The 14,164-nt window shown below is 44.0% G+C and overlaps 1 long non-coding RNA gene across 1 annotated transcript; it reads right to left on the bottom strand.

Annotated features, from left to right (window-relative positions):
- Nucleotides 1-9,349: 9,349 nt before the first annotated feature.
- Nucleotides 9,350-10,055, bottom strand: LOC119293749. Its single transcript, XR_005143202.1, has 3 exons — nucleotides 10,023-10,055; nucleotides 9,897-9,949; nucleotides 9,350-9,792 (listed from the first exon to the last, which is right to left on the bottom strand). It is a non-coding gene; the product is annotated as an uncharacterized LOC119293749 (long non-coding RNA).
- Nucleotides 10,056-14,164: the final 4,109 nt, after the last annotated feature.

Below are 14,164 nucleotides of genomic sequence, written 5' to 3'. Positions count from 1 at the left end.
ACGCCAACGCTTGGGCTGTTTCTTGGAGGGGTCATCCTCCGCTGTTCCATTGCCATTCCCATCTTTTGGGGTGTCCACCATGTATATGTCGTATGACGAGGTGGCCTTCCAGTGCCCTATGGGCGCTGGTTCTTGGTTGTCTCCTGCATCGTCGTCAATACCGTCGATGTCTTCGGAGTCGAAGTTGAGCATGTTGGTTAAATCATCGAAAGTGGCGACAAAGTGGGTGGTGGGTGGGCATTGAATTTCTTCGTCGTCCGCATCCCAACCTTCCTGACCATAGTCCGGCCAGGGCTCTCCTGATAAAGAGAGAGACTTTAGTGAATTCAGGATGTCGCTAAAGAGCGAGTGTTGAAAGACGTCCGCGGCAGTGAACTCCATAACCGGCGCCCAATCGGATTTGATTGGCAGGGGCGCGGGAGGTTCGGAGTCCGGAGAGGAGTCTGGCACCTTGGAGTCACGGGCTGCAAAGGACAGGGATGGTGTTCGGCTCAATCGCCGTAGAGATCGTAGCCCCCGAGGCGGTGTCCAGCCACTCGTCCTCGATCGGCGAAGTCGGCTCCGAGCTAAGGGTCAGAGCGGACGCTGGTGCGGCCTCTAGGGCACTGTTCAGCGGCAGAGCTAGATCATACCCATTGAGATAGTGCGGCGCGCTGGGCTATGGCTAGAATCCGTCGAAGATCAAGTCTCGCGGATATCAGCCGTGTAGTTCAAACTCCCAAACCTGACCTGATGGCCAGGGGCGTAGCTTTCGATCTGCTCCAGATGGCCAAGTGAATTGGCCCGCAGTGCAAAGCCGCCGAATACGAAGATCTGTCCGGGGAGAAAAGTCTCACCCTGGACCACGTCGTTGTTGATGATCGAAGGAGCCATCGGGCCTAAAGGTGACGACACAGAGGAACTCTCAATGAAAGCTCCAATGTCGGTGTCAAAACCGGCGGATCTCGGGTAGGGGTTCCCGAACTGTGCGTCTAGGCGGATGGTAACAGGAGACAAGGGACACGATGTTTTTACCCAGGTTCGGGCCCTCTCGATGGAGGTAAAACCCTACTCCTGCTTGATTAATATTGATGATATGGGTAGTACAAGAGTAGATCTACCATGAGATCAAAGAGGCTAAACCCTAGAAGCTAGCGTATGGTATGATTGTTGTTCGTCCTACGGACTAAAACCCTCCGGTTTATATAGACACCGGAGAGGGTTAGGGTTACTTAGAGTCGGTTACAATGGTAGGAGATCTACATATCCGTATCGCCAAGCTTGCCTTCCACGCTAAGGAAAGTCCCATCCGGACATGGGACGAAGTCTTCAATCTTGTATCTTCATAGTCCAGGAGTCCGGCCAACGGTGATAGTTCGGCTATCCGGACACCCCCTAATCCAGGATTCCCTCAACCCTGCTCGTAGAAGACCTTGAAGAACAATATGCCTGCACCGTTGTACTCGAAGTGGATCGCCAGGGCTCCCTCCTCTCGGCAAGCCCGGGCGACCTCGCCCCATCCTCGCGTCATGAAGACGTCTCCGGATGGCACCACCTCCCCGGTGGCCAGGCTGCTGCACCCCGCGTACTACAGCTACAGCTCCACCGGTCCCCTCAGAGGCAGTTTGCTGGTGAAGAACCGCGGGAACCGGATCCAAGTATCGGGAGGCATCACCGCCCACACCACGAACTCGCATGAGCTATCCTCAGCATGGGTCCGTGGCGCGGCCGGCAGGGCAATGGCGATCCTGTCGTCCTCACGAGGCGCCGCTCAGCGGCACACTCCTTCACCTTGCGCCCGGGCGTAGAAGGGGAGGGGAAGCCGGGCGGAGGCCTCGATTGCCAAGGCCTAGCCACCTCTCATCTTGGGCCAGCATCATCATGGAGGCGGAGTCGCTTCTTTGGTGGGAGAGGATCCAGATCCTCCCTAGGGGCCTTCCCTTTCTCCGCCACAGAGAACCTCCTGATCGGCGCCATGGGAGCAAGACAGAGAAGAAAGAAGCAAGCGGGAGCAAGACGAAAGGGAAATGGGCAGGGGCTCTGCCCACTCGCACGTTTATAGCCGGGAGAAGGTAAATCGTCGGCCTCCCATGATTTCTAGTAATGATGATCCTCTCTGCATGCAGCTTGCAGTTGTGAAGTCGAGCAGTTGCCGAGGCAGCATGGGGAAATGGAGTCGCCCACGTCCAATCAATCGCCACACGTCATCAATGCCGCAGGCGGTTAGGGCCCGCGACGCTCCTTGGGCCCGGGGGCTACTGTCGGTATCCTGGACTTGGGGGTATCCAGTCCTGCCTGCCTGCGGCCCACCACGGGGCTCCATCAATGGCCTGGTATGGCCCAGGTTCAACAACAACATAGCAAGACCCTCGCGAGGGGCCAAGCCTCACGAGGCGGACGGCGCCGAGGGCCCCGAAGGAGTTGGACTCCTCGGGAGGGCTCCTGAGGGGCGGAGAGATCTATGCAGCTGCCTCACGAGGTTCAGCTGACAAGAGCCATGACGACCAAGGCCAGGCGGGCGCAGAGCGCAGGTTTCCTCTTCGGTGCAAGGAAGGCAAGCCACAGGCGCGGAGTCCCGAGGAATCAGCCAAAGGTTTCCATTCCGGTGCAACAAGATCAAGACCGCCAGGACGGCAAGACGGAGGTCATCACCGAGCCCACCGCAGTGTCACAGCCAGAGGCTTTTTACAGGTGAAGACTACTTTTGTCAGGATAGACTGTACTGCTTGTCCCCTTTCAAATCCCGCCATTGTGGAATCCCTTCCCGTTCATATTTGGGAGGAGGACCAAGGCACTAATATGGGCTTAGCCACCACCATAGAGGAGGATCGATTCCTTCCAAAAGCAACACACCAGGTCAAGAACACCTCACCTCCCGAGGCTTGTCCGTCCTTGTACTAGTTCATCCATAGCCCCTCGAGGCAATCGACCACACCACACCAGAGTAGGGTATTACACTACAACAGTGGCCTGAACTAGTATAAACCTGTGTGTCTTTGTGTCTCTGTGAGCTCTTCGCACTAGGCTAGGGACGATCGCAAGTAGGCGGGCTGGGTAGGTTGATATCTCCGCACGCACCCCAGTGTTCGAACTTCTCATAGGTTGTCGGATCCCAAAATCCAACAGTGACCTTGTGAACTTATGCATAGGGGTTGGCACACGTTTTCGTCTTGACTCTCCGGTAGAAACTTTGGGGCACTCTTTGAAGTACTTTGTGTTGGTTGAATAGATGAATGTGAGTTTGTGTGACGCATATCATACAAACATACCCACAGATACTTGAGGTGACATTGGAGTATCTAGGTGACATTAGGGTTTTGGTTGATTTGTGTCTTAAGGTGTTATTCTAGTATGAACTCTAGGATAGATCGAACAGAAAGAATAGCTTCATGTTATTTTACTACGGACTCTTGAATAGGTCGATCAGAAAGGATAACTTTGAGGTGTTTTCGTATTCTACAATAATCTCTTCGTTTGTTCTCCGCTATTAGTGACTTTGGAGTGACTCTTTGTGGCATGTTGAGGGATAGTTATATGAGCCGGTTATGTTATTATTGTTGAGAGAACTTGCACTAGTGAAAGTATGGACCCTAGGCCTTGTTTCCTAGCATTGCAATACCATTTACTCTCACTTTTATCATTAGTTACCTTGCTGTTTTTATATTTTCAGATTACAAAAACCTATATCTATTATCCATATTGCACTTGTATCACCATCTCTTCCCCGAACTAGTGCACCTATACAATTTACCATTGTATTGGGTGTGTTGGGGACACAAGAGACTCTTTGTTATTTGGTTGCAGCGTTGTTTGAGAGAGACCATCTTCATGCTACGCCTCCCACAGATTGATAAACCTTAGGTCATCCACTTGAGGGAAATTTGCTACTGTCCTACAAACCTCTGCACTTGGAGGCCCAACAACGTCTATAAGAAGAAGGTTGTGTAGTAGACATCAAGCTCTTTTCTGGCGCCGTTGTCGGGGAGGTGAGTGCTTGAAGGTATATCTTTAGATCTTGCAATTGATTCTTTTTGTTTCTTGTTTTATCACTAGTTTAGTTTATAAAACTACAAAAAAATTGAATTGAGTTTGCCTCATACGCTTCATCTTTTTAATATCTTTCGTGAGAATGATGGAAAGGAAAATTGTTCTCAAGTGCTAGAAGAAGAAGTCTATAAAATTTTTGGCACTAAATCTTTGAATGATGAGCATGATTGCAATGTTGTTAGTATGAACTCTTTGAATGTCCATAGTACTAATGATGATTGCACTAGTCATGATGAAAATGTCTCTTATAAGATGTCATCTTTTGTGGAGTGCATAGAGTTTGCAAGTACATATCAAATAGGGAAGATAGATTTTGCAAGAGGCATAAGTATTTAGAAACTAAATGGTTGCAAGAAAGGCTAGATGTTTGTGCTGAATATTTAAAATTTCTTTGCCATCCTTGTGAACTTTGCAATGAACGTGATCATTTAAATCCCTAATGCAAATTGTTTCATGATCGTATCGTGTCCAAAATTTGTGATGACTTGATTTCCCTTGCACATCATAATGAACTTAGCTTGCTTTTGGGTTATGAAGAAATAAAACGTTTAACTAAAGATATGCCAGAATTTGTCCTTAATAAAGTTCTTGATTTTGATCTAGAAGAAATTTTTATGTATTGTGCGGTGAATTGCATTGAAAATCCTTATATTGCCAATTACATAAAGAAAAGAAATCAAATAGAAGATGAAGAGAATACTAATGGAAGGGAAGAGACTTCCCAATATCCTCCTATTATTTCTTATGATGAATCAGGTAACGAGGAGGAGCTTTCTATTCAACCAATCTCATTAATAAGGAGCTCAAAAAAGAGGGTTAAACCCACACATGATGTTAAGAAGAAAAAGAAAAGACGGAGAAGCAAAGGTAGAAAGGTTTCCCTCCCAAATGATGTTTCTCCTATTACTAATTGTGATGATTATAATTGCTATACTATTGGTGCTATCCGTACTATTAATGATGAGTGTGATTATGCTTATGATATGAAAATGCCCAAGCTTGGGGATGCTATGTTTGATGAGAATGACATTTTTGAGAATATATTTGCTGCAATTGATGTTTGTCCCAAGCTTGGGGATGCTACGTTTAATGAATATGATATTTTTAGCCTCCCAAGTTTTGATGAGCAAATTTATTATGATAGCATGCCTCCTATTTATGATGGGTATATTGATGAAAGTGGGTTTGGAAGAGTGTCAACTTTAGGAAGTAATGATCCCGCTATTTTGGAGGGTGTTGAATCTTATAATACTTATGAAAGTGGATTTGGAGAGGTCATGACTTTATTTAGTGATAAATGCACTATTTTGGAAGAGGTTTCAATTGATTATGATGAGAATGAACTTGCTACTTATGATGATTATTGAGATGAAACTTATGCTATAAAAAGTAGTGATGATTATATTTATAAAACTTGTCATGATTATGATTACCATTTTTCTGAAATTACTCTTTTAATATGGAAACAATTTATAGTATTCAAGTCTCTTATGATACTCCCACCATTCCGAACGAGAAGAATTTTGCTTATGTGGAGAGTAATAAAAATTCTATGCTTGTAGATCATGAATAGAATGCTTTATGTGATGGTTATATTGTTGAATTCATTCATGATGCTACAGAAAATTATTATGAGGGAGGAATATATGCTTGTAGGAGTTGAAGTGATATCAAGTTTCCTCTCTATGTGCTTAAAGTTTTAAAGTTATGCTTGTTTTGCCTTCCTATGCTAGTTGATTATTGTTCCCATAAATTGTTTGCTCACAAAATCCCTATGCATAGGAAGTAGGTTAGACTTAAATGTGCTAGTCATATTCTTGATGATGCTCTCTTTATGTTTCAATTCTTATCTTTTATGTGAGCATCATTGTCATCATCATGCCTACCTAGGGGCGTTAAACGTTAGCGCTTGTTGGGAGGCAACCCAATTTTATTTTTGTTCTTTGCTTTTTGCTCCTGTTTAGTAATAAATAATTCTTCCAGTCTCTTTTTATATGTGGTTTTATGTTTTAATTAGTGTTTGTGCCAAGTAGAACCTTTGGGAAGACTTGGGTGAAGTCTTTATGATCTTGCTGTAAAAAACAGAAACTTTAGCGCTCACGAGATTAGCTGCCATTTTTTACTGGAGAGTGATTTTAGGTTGATTATTTTTGCAGATGATTAATAGATAAATTCCGCAGGTCCACCAGTTTATTTCAGAACTTTTAGAGTTACAGAAGTATTCGAATGATACAGATTACTACAGACTTTTCTGTTTTTGACAGATTCTGTTTTCTATGTGTTGTTTGCTTATTTTGATGAATCTATGAGTAGTATCGGAGGGTATTAACCATAGAGAAGTTTGAATACAGTAGATATTACACCAATATGAATTTAGAATGAGTTCACAACAGTACCTAAGTGGTGATTTATTTTCTTATACTAACGGAGCTTACGAGTTTTCTGTTGAGTTTTGTGTTGTGAGATTTTCAAGATTTGGGTAAAGATTCGATGGACTATGGAATAAGGAGTGGCAACAACCTAAGCTTGGGGATTACCAGGGCACACCAAGGTAATATTCAAGGACAACCAAGAGCCTAAGCTTGGGGATGCCTCGGATGGCACCCCCTCTTTCGTCTTCGTTCATCGGTAACTTTACTTGGAGCTATATTTTTATTCACCACATGATATGTGTTTTGCTTGGAGCGTCATTTTGTTTTGTTTTCTTTTTCTTGATGTTTGACTAAAATATCAAGATCTTAATTCTTAAATGTTAGAGAGTCTTCACATAGTTGCATAATTATTTGACTACTCATTGATCTTCACTTATATCATTCGGAGTAGTTTGTCATTTGCTCTCATGCTTCACTTATATTATTTTGAGAGTCTTTTAGAACAGCATGGTATTTGCTATGGTTATAAAAAGTGGTCCTAATATGATGGGCATCCAAGTTGGGTATAATAAAAACTATCATAGAAAGTGCATTGAATACTGTGATCAATTTGATACTTGATGATTGTTTTGAGATATAAAGGTGGTAATGTTAGAGTCATGCTAGTTGGGTAATTATGAAATTGAGAAATAATTGTGTTAAAGTTGGCAAGTCCCGTGGCATGCACGTATGGTAAAAGTTGTGTAACAAATTTGTAGCATGGGGTGCTCTTTTGATTGCCTTCCTTATGAGTGGAGGTCGGGATCGCACGATGGTTAACTCCTACCAACCCTTCCCCTAGGAGCATGCGTAGTAGTACTTTGCTTCGAGGGCTAATAAACTTTTATAATAAGTATATGAGTTCTTTATGACTAATGTGAGTCCATGGATTATACGCACTCTTACCCTTCCATCATTGCTATCCTCTACGATACCGCGCATTGCCCTTTCTCACCCCGAGAGTTGGTGCAAACTTCGCCGGTGCATCCAAACCCCGTGATACGATACGCTCTATCACACATAAACCTCCTTATATCTTCCTCAAAACAGCCACCATACCTACCTATTATGGAATTTCCATAGCCATTCCGAGATATATTGCCATGCAACTTTCCACCATTTCATTTATTATGACACATTTCCTCATTGTCATATTGCTCTTGCATGATCATGTAGTTGACATCGTATTTGTCGCAAATCCACCTTCATAATTCTTTCATGCATGTCACTCTTGATTCATTGCATATCCCGGTACACCGCTGGAGGCACTCATATAGAGTCAAATTTTATTCTAGTATCGAGTTGTAATCCATGAGTTGTAAGTAAATAGAAGTGTGATGATCATCATTATTAGAGTATTGTCCCTTGAAAAGAAAGTCCAAAAAAGAGAAAGGCCAAAAAAAAGAAAGGCCAAAAATAAGAAGAGGAAGGCCCCAAAAAAATGGGGCAATGTTACTATCATTTTCCACACTTGTTCTTAGCGCCACAACCTTTATGATAGAGAGTCTCTTATTTTGTCACTTTCATATACTAGTGGGAATTTTTCATTATAGAACTTGGCTTGTATATTCCAATGATGGGCTTCCTCAAAATTCCCTAGGTCTTCGTGAGCAAGCAAGTTGGATCCACACCCACTTAGTTTCTTTTGTTGAGCTTTCATACATTTATAGCTCTAGTGCATCCGTTGCATGGCAATCCCTACTCCTCACATTGACATCAATTGATGGGCATCTCCATAGCCCGTTGATTAGCCGCGTCAAGACTTTCTCCTTTTTTGTCTTCTCCACACAACCTCCATCATCATATTCTATTCCACCCATAGTGCTATATCCATGGCTTACACTCATGTATTGCGTGAGAGTGAAAAAGCTGAAGCGCGTTAAAAAGTATGAACCAATTGCTTGGCTGAAACCGGGGTTGTGCATGATGCGAGTATTTTGTGTGACGAAAATGAAACATAGCCTAACTATACTAGTAGAACGCCCGTGCGTTGCTACGGGCTTTTAATTTATTTATTTTGGATTACACCTAGTTAAATGGCCATGCGTTGCTACGGGCAACAAAACCTCTTACCGAAACTAAAGCTTGGCATGAGATACTTGTCACAGTATGTTTTGTGTGTACATGTACAATTCATACATATATCTATGCATCATTGGCGTATTCATCTTTTTGACCTCATCTCCAGTGAGCATCCCATCATCGTTCTTGTCGCGCCTGCTAATGTCACACTCCCAAAGGATTTTTTTTTCAGTAGGTTCAATTGATTTAATCCAAAACGGAGTGCGAACATAACTTAGCCCAACAATGTGGAGTCAAAGACTTTCCCACAAAAAAAGCTACAAGTAAGATCTGGCCAATCGTCTCCATCAAGAACTCCTTGAGATGATACTTGTTATTGCCTTCCTCCGGCATTATGTTCCTCTTACTCGACATGTACCGAGTTCTCCATGCCTTGGATTAAAAGACATATCCATTAGTCCACATGCCATGAGTCGTTTAGTCTATCAATGAAAGTATTGTTTCTTTTGGTCTAACAAGGCTGCCTCAAAGAGGGGGGCGAGGGCGACAAGCTTGGAGGGAAGTGAGGGGCAAGGCATGACCACCAATATCTGTAGATGGACAACTGAGCTACAAAAATGAGTATATGAAAGGAGATTAGCAATTGTTTTCTCGCTCCACTCGTAAACATAACAAGCAATTTTTCTTCAAAGTAGGTCTTACCCTATTTTTATAAAAGAAAGGCCAGGCACCTTCATGTCTAATAAAACGTTCTATAGCAAATCAATGGAAACAATCAGGCTTCTCTCAATATGCTGATATGCATGGTACTAAATTCCAAACTGGAACTACAGCTGACTTCAATATATGCAAGTTCGACAGTGAAAATAGTACTAAGCTTCGCAACGGCCTGCCCAATACCTACTTTCTGCCCAGATGCGCAATTGCAAGGTTCAGCTGATTAAGATGCTTGAGTTTATCTGCAATGGTAGAGCATTATCTTTCTAATTCAAATTCAAAGCTAACAATCACAACAGAATATAACTATCACTATGGCAACTGTTACGAAGATGAATCCCTCCTTTCTCAAAGTCGATACGCAAGTTATTTGCTGCCTTCCCATATTCCTTTGGTAGGCAGGGCACCTTCACTCTCAGCGTTTAGTACCGCGTTTTATAAAGTAGTATATGTGTTCAGGTACTGCAGAAAATCACAGAAAATGAATGTTACCGTTCTGGTTTGGTCATTTCACTCTGCTCTCTCCCTTTTCACAGATGCCATTTATGTTATAGACCTTACTTGAAGATGCTCATAATTCATCATTGATGCCTTATCTGCTTCCTCCATAAACTCCCTAGTTCACATACATATTTATATTCAGTAAAAGAAAACTGAAAACACTTTGCTGCAGAGCTTCCAAATTATTACACAAGAAGCAAGCAGACGTCATCCAATCACCTATCTGAGTGCGTGTCCCTGCACAGCTCCGCCGAATCAATGACCGAGCAAACCTAGCCAATCATCAGCCAACCCACATCAAACTACACAGATTAAATAAAACGTAACCAAAGAAGAGTAACTTACAGTGTTGGAGATCTCATCCATGGTGTGAACAATCTCAGTAGAGGGCGGCAGCTACCCAATGTGGCCAACGAGCTTGTCCGACCTGCAAATTTAACCAAACAGTCATAGAAAATTTAGCAATGGATTGTTGTGGTGGGGTAGTGTTAGGGATCGAAGGGGGGTTTTCCCCTTACCGCTGGATGACCTCATCGAGTGACGGAAGCCCTTTGCAGTGCGCAGCACATCGAAGTCGTACAGCCGCCGACCCGGCCGGGTCGAGCAGACCGTCGAGAGGCACGCGCACCTACCTGGCCACGCACCCGGCGCTGGCCAGCGCCCACACGAATGTGGTCTCCGGCGGTAACGACGCCATTGACACAACCAGTTCCAGCGCGCCCGCCCACGCCGCCGGGCCCCAGCACGGCCACCAACATCGCTCCTCGCCCCCCCACCAGCAATGCCCCCATGAGCGGATGCATCAATCGGAGAAAGAACCAACACCTCCCCTTGTGGTCTCCCCCGCTGGTGGCTGCTCTCCTTCCCGACTCCGGCTTCCAGCGGACGGCGCTCCGATGAAGAGTGCGCCGACGAGGGCGTCTTGGAGGACGGCAGGGAGGGGAGAGAGGATGTCGCTTGGGGAGTTGGGGAGAGGCAGGGAGGGGCTGCGTGATTGATGGGTCTTTTTTTCTAGGTGGAGCGGTGAAAAAGGAAAGAGGAAGAGGGCTTATTAGGATTTGAGAAAGATCGACATATTAGGAAAATTAGGATTTGGAATTGATTGTCATGAAACTAAATTTTATTGATTGGTAACGTGCTATCAGTTCCTGCCCGTTTATAACGTGTCTAGTTAGGAAACTTTGGAAAGGTTAGGAAACTTTTTATTGTGAGGGTAAAAAAAATTAACGTGAGTAGATATGGTGGTGGGATGTGAGACGAAAATAAACCGGACTATTCAACCAACTTGTCCATTAGGAGTAGAGATAGAGATTATTATTATTATTAGAGATTAGAGATTAGAGATTAGAGATTAGAGATTAGGGATTAGAGATTAGAGATAGAGATTAGAGATAGAGATTAGAGATTAGAGATTAGAGATTAGAGATTATTAGTTTCCTGAAAATCTATTATTTGTTTCCTAAAGCAAATTGCATTAATGAGAGAGATCCGTTGATTTGGTTAAGGTAGGAAAGAATCTATTATTTGTTTACTAAAGCAAATTGCATTAATGAGAGAGATCCGTTGATTTGGCTAAGGTAGGAAAGAATCTATTATTTGTTTCCTAAAGAAAATTGCATTAATGAGAGAGATTTGTTGATTTGGCTAATGTAGGCGGTTTTTGCGGTTCGTGGCGGCTTAGTGTGAGGTGGGACGAGGTACCAAAAAAAACCATGGGAGGTGGGACGAAAAAAAATCTGGGAGGTGGGAGTTGTCCCTGGTTAACCTACGAAATTTCGTAGATTTTTTTAGGACGAAAATAAATCGTGGGAGGTGGGACTAAAAAAAACCTGGAAGCGAGACTACCAACTGCTCCCTTAGGAGTAGAGATGATTTTGTAGGGATGAGCTTTCTTTGGCTATGTTATTTTGATAAGACATGATTACTTGTTAGTATGCTTGAAGTATTACTATTTTTATGTTAATCTGAACTTTTATCTTGAATCATTTGGATCTGAACATTCATGCCACAATAAAGAAAATTACATTGAGAAATATGCTAGGTAGCATTCCACATCAAAAATTCTGTTTTTATCATTTACCTACTCGAGGACGAGCAGGAATTAAGCGTGGGGATGCTTGATACGTCTCCAATGTATCTATAATTTTTTATTATTCCATGCTATTATATTACCTGTTTTGGATGTTTATGGGCTTTATTATACACTTTTATATTATTTTTGGGACTAACCTATTAACCGGAGGCCTAGTCCAAGTTGCTGTTTTTTTGCCTATTTCAGTGTTCCGCAGAAAAGGAATATCAAACGGAGTCCAAACGGAATGAAACCTTTGGGAGAGTTATTTTTGGAATGCAAGCAACCCAGGAGACTTGGAGTAGACGTCAGGGGAGCTTTGAGGAAGCCACGAGGGCCCAGGGCGCGCCCTACCCCCTGGGCGCGCCCCCACCCTCGTGGGGCCCTCGTGGCTCCTCTGACCGACTTCTTTCACCTATATATATCCATATACCTAAAAACATCCAAGAGCGCAATAGATCGGGAGTTCCACCGCCGCAAGCCTCTGTAGCCACCAAAAACCAATCGGGACCCTGTTCCGGCACCCTGCCGGAGGGGCGATCCATCACCGGTGGCCATCTTCATCATCCCGGCACTCTCCATGACGAGGAGGAGTAGTTCTCCCTCGGGGCTGAGGGTATGTACCAGTAGCTATGTGTTTGATCTCTCTCGTGTTCTTGATTTGGCACGATCTTGATGTATCGCGAGCTTTGCTATTATAGTTGGATCTTATGATGATTCTCCCCCTCTACTCTCTTGTAATGGATTGAGTTTTCCCTTTGAAGTTATCTTATCAGATTGAGTCTTTAAGGATTTGATAACACTTGATGTATGTCTTGAATGTGCTTATTATGGTGACAATGGGATATCACGTGATCTACTTGATGTATGTTTTGGTGATCAACTTGCTGGTTTAGTGACCTTGTGAACTTATGCATAGCGGTTGGCACACGTTTTCGTCTTGACTCTCCTGTAGAAACTTTGGGGCACTCTTTGAAGTACTTTGTGTTGGTTGAATAGATGAATCTGAGATTATGTGATGCATATCGTATAATCATTCCCACGGATACTTGAGGTGACATTGGAGTATCTATGTGACATTAGGGTTTTGGCTGATTTGTGTCTTAAGGTGTTATTCTAGTATGAACTCTAGGATAGATCGAACGGAAAGAATAGCTTCATGTTATTTTACTACGAACTCTTGAATAGATCGATCAGAAAGGATAACTTTGAGGTGGTTTCGTACCCTACAATAATCTCTTCATTTGTTCTCCGCTATTAGTGACTTTGGAGTGACTCTTTGTTGCATGTTGAGGGATAGTTATATGATCCGGTTATGTTATTATTGTTGAGAGAACTTGCACTAGTGAAAGTATGAACCCTAGGCCTTGTTTCCTAGCATTGCAATACCATTTATGCTCACTTTTATCATTAGTTACCTTGCTGTTTTTATATTTTCAGATTACAAAAACCTATATCTACTATCCATATTGCACTTGTATCACCATCTCTTCGCTGAACTAGTGCACCTATACAATTTACCATTGTATTGGGTGTGTTGGAGACACAAGAGCCTCTTTGTTATTTTGTTGCAGGGTTGTTTGAGAGAGACCATCTTCATCCTACGCCTCCCACGGACTGATAAACCTTAGGTCATCCACTTGAGGGAAATTTGCTACTGTGCTACAAACCTCTGCACTTGGAGGTCCAACAACGTCTACAAGAAGAAGGTTGTGTAGTAGACATCAGAGGGATGGTTGAACAGTAGCTGGTGGAGGGCTGGATGAACCGTAGCCCGTGGAGGGGTGGTTGAACAGTAGCCGGTGGAGGCTGGATGAACAGGAGCCCGTGAGTGAACAGTAGCTGGTGGAGGCTGGAGGAGGTTGACGGTGGATGAATAGTAACCCGTGGAGGCTAGAGCGAGGCAGTAGATGGTGGATGAACAGTAGCTCATGGAGTCCCGTTTTGCGGTACGCCACACCCCTCCCGATGAATTGGACCCCCGTTTCGACTGTAGGAGGTCGAAGAGAAGTTCGTTTCCTCCTTTTGCGGTATGCCACATGCCTCCCGATCAACAGGACCCTGTTTCGACCATAGGAGGTCGAAGAGAAGTTCGTTTCCACCGTTTTGCGGTACGCCAGACCCCTCCCGGTGAACAGGATCCCGTATCGACCGTAGGCGGTCGAACAGAAGGCTGTTTCCTCCGTTCCGCCGTACGCCAGGGCTCGTCTCGGCTGTTTCGTCCAAGCCGGTTGGTCCCGATGAAGACGACACATTTTTTTGCCTCCCGATGAACACGACAATGCAATTTCTTTGTTCTGACCCAGCCAGTTTGTCGAATTACGGGTTCCGCAAACGCATGCGAGGTTCGAACTCTGGGGTGCATGCGAAGATCTCACTCTCCCCAGTCTTTTGACTCGCTAATCTCATAGCCTAA

This window comes from Triticum dicoccoides, chromosome 4B (genome assembly GCF_002162155.2).
Source record: "Triticum dicoccoides isolate Atlit2015 ecotype Zavitan chromosome 4B, WEW_v2.0, whole genome shotgun sequence".
In the NCBI taxonomy this organism is placed as follows: domain Eukaryota; kingdom Viridiplantae; phylum Streptophyta; class Magnoliopsida; order Poales; family Poaceae; genus Triticum; species Triticum dicoccoides.
The sequence above is the reverse complement of the archived record's forward strand: the minus strand, read 5'-3'. Positions and strand labels throughout refer to the sequence as shown.